General features: G+C 34.2%; 1 long non-coding RNA gene across 1 annotated transcript; it reads right to left on the bottom strand.

Moving 5' to 3' along the window:
- Positions 1-263: 263 nt before the first annotated feature.
- On the bottom strand, positions 264-2,911 carry LOC149536371 (uncharacterized). Its single transcript, XR_016356895.1, has 2 exons — positions 2,690-2,911; positions 264-580 (listed from the first exon to the last, which is right to left on the bottom strand). It is a non-coding gene; the product is annotated as an uncharacterized LOC149536371 (long non-coding RNA).
- Positions 2,912-3,121: the final 210 nt, after the last annotated feature.

The following is a 3,121-nucleotide window of genomic DNA, read 5'->3' as shown; positions in this document are numbered from 1 at the left end:
CAAATTGTCTTTAAAGACCCATTGGACCTTGAATTTAAGTAATATAGCCAACCAAACTTTCACTAGTATATTTCCCCTTGTTTTTTACCAAAATTTTTGACCAAAGGCCATATTGGCCTATGATTTCATGTTTTTAAATTTTTTTATCCCCATGTTGGTCAAAATTTTGATCAAACTAGGGTTTTATGCTTGAGTTGGTCAAAATTTTGACCAACTCAAGTTTTGTTACTTAATTTTTGCACGTGTAAAAATTTAAGCATGCATGCAATGAAAGTATAGAATTGCTTTTTCATTTCATTTAAACAAATAGAAATGTCCTTCTATTTATTTACTTTCAAATATACATTGACGTTTTCAAATAATGAAATGAAATGATATGTTGAAAAGAAATGATCTCACACAAGCCTAGAGCATAGCTCATTGTATTAAATTTCTTTCATAAGGAAATACATGAACAGATACATATGAATGAAAGAAATAAAGAGTAGAGATAACCAGTCATTGCCTGTTGCTTTGACTGGTTATGCACTCTTTCCCCGGCGCAGCAGAATCCAGCTCCAAGCTTCACATGATCTCCAGTCTGCAAAAACATGGAAGCAACTGATGTTAGATCCCGAAGGATCTAAGCATGACTACCTATCTCTAAAACTATGCATGTTCTCTGTTGATGCATCTCATTACTAAAAAAAAGGAAAGCTGAAAGAAATAAAAGTCATTTGTGAGCGTCATGAGCCTGTGCTCGAACCTTACAGAATAGTATGCTACAGGATTTCAACAAATAAATAATAATTAACATCACAGATTGCAAGAATGTACTTGTTACAAGAAAGCATGAGAGAAAAGTAACGGAAAATATTTCAAGCAATGCTAAGAAGCAAGGAGTTTTCATTGCAAAGGTAAAACATGCCACTAGAAAGTATGTTGACAAAATCTCAAAAAGCAGACATAGGATGAACAAGGTTATGTTATAACAAATTATCATGTGACTGAAATGCTCTCTTAAAGAGATCCCAACAGCAGCTAAGTCATAGCCCAAGTAAATATATCTACATCTGATAGGCTTCAGAAAAGTTTTGAGAGTATAATGGTTAGTGCAAACTATATAAAAGATTCTTTTGTCTCTTCATTGAAGATAGATACCTCTGATACATTTTACAGCCAGTATGTTGTGAATGAAATTATTTACTCAAAGTTGGTCAATGATGCTTTGCAATTGGAAACACATAGATCATTGAATACTAGAATTCTCAGTGAATTAAACTGGGAAATGTGAGATGGTATTTTCTAGTAATCAATCTTGAAGAAAACAACTATACTTCAAAGGAAAATTAGTTAATATCAAAAATAGCATTAGAATCTATCTATGTCTTTTGAGACTTCAATATGCAATAGTTCTAAAAAGGATCAAAACCGAACAAAATATTCCTCTTATGTAATCAAGTTTAATAAGGGACTTGAGTGATATTTCAGAAACTTCAGACTTAAATAATGCGGATGAAAGGAAGTAATACCAAATAGTGGAGGGTCACAGTTATCTCCTGTTCAGATGTCTGTTTCAGATATGGCTTGTGGCCAAGCTCATACCATTGCAATAATAGATGTTGGAGCATTAGGGGTTTCTTTTATGTGGGATGCGACAGATCTAGAAACTCCAATGCATTATCTTTAGTGTTACATAGTTACTCAAGCACATGTTGGAGACCAAATGTTGGAAACACTGTTTTCTCATGGAATTTTCTGCTATACTCTCTGAACTCCAGCAGATATAAACTTGCTGCGTGAAATTTATGGGAGTAAAGGATTGGCAGAAAAAGAGGAATTAATTCACACTCTTCGTCCTGAATATCTTCTGGACATTAAAAATCTTCGAATTGCAGTTTTTGAAAATTTAGCAACAAAAGGTGGTAAAAATTTACAGGAAAGGTTGTGGCCAAATTGTTGCCTCTTCTAGTCCACTATGTCAATGAAGACTTTCCTTTAAATGCCGATCAAAAGCTAAGGGCTAACCTTTATGATATGATAATTGAGGGTGCATATGCTGGAGGGGTGCAGTACTTTGAAAAAGAAATGCAATCAGTATTTCCAATGTCTGATCGATTGAAAGTACCTATAGCGTATTTGAGCTCTGCACGTGGAGCCCTAGTGGCACTTTCAACTTTGGCATCATTTGCATTGACGCCTCAAGAAGTTGATCAGTTACTTGCAAATAAAAAAAAGCAATTGATCACTGTAAGGAACGGTGTGTTGGAGTACCTTTGCTGAATATATCATTGGCATGTCAAGTTAGTCTTGGTACAAAAATTGAGAGAATGAAATCCTTTTACAGGGAAAAGAATAGCTGTTAGGTAAGGGAAGTTCTTATGCGCCTTGGAGAAGTGCTCCATCAAAAAATTGAGGAGGATGTTTTTACCATCAACCTTCCTATTCCTCAAACAAAAAATATGGACCTCAATCCAAAATCAATCAGAAGAAAACCCATTTCGGGTTCTTATGAAGATAAGAAGAAAATCAATAAAACCCGTATGGAAGTGTCATTAACAACAGATAAATGACCATATTTGCTATATATACAAGAAACTTCAAAACTTCAGATGTTATAATGAAAGTGCAGAGAGCCCAGTCACAGTTTCAAATTTGTCCCAAAAAAATCACGGTGACAACATCAAATTTAGCAAATTGAAATTCTTACCTCTGCGGCTATAATGGAAGGTGCACAGTCGCAAGAAAATAAAGGCCAAGCAATACGCAGCAAAAAATTCAGAGACCCTCGACCTCATATAGCATATCAAATATGACAAACTCATCAATGGATAGAGTGAACTCATCAGCAGACTCCATTTTCTCCAAACCCTCGAGCTTTCCAAATGTTTCATAGAAAGATGCATATTAAAAATGAAAGCTTTTTAGGGTTAAAGATTTGTTACGCCCTTTTCAGAATTACATAATTCTTTGAGATCCACGGCCTTTCATGGGATTTTATTTCTTTTTGAAAATAAAATTCATGTGTGATGGGTGAGGTTAATGCCTTAGAAGCTTTTTAAGCTTATAACGTTACTTTATATTCTTGCATATAACTATAATAAAGAAATAATATTTAAATGATTAGTTCTAGTCATTTAAT

The sequence above is a fragment of the Cupressus sempervirens genome, chromosome 10 (assembly GCF_028749045.1).
Source record: "Cupressus sempervirens isolate cs-2001-9-10 chromosome 10, ASM2874904v1, whole genome shotgun sequence".
In the NCBI taxonomy this organism is placed as follows: domain Eukaryota; kingdom Viridiplantae; phylum Streptophyta; class Pinopsida; order Cupressales; family Cupressaceae; genus Cupressus; species Cupressus sempervirens.
Note: the sequence above shows the minus strand (reverse complement) of the source record. Positions and strands in the feature narration are given on the sequence as shown.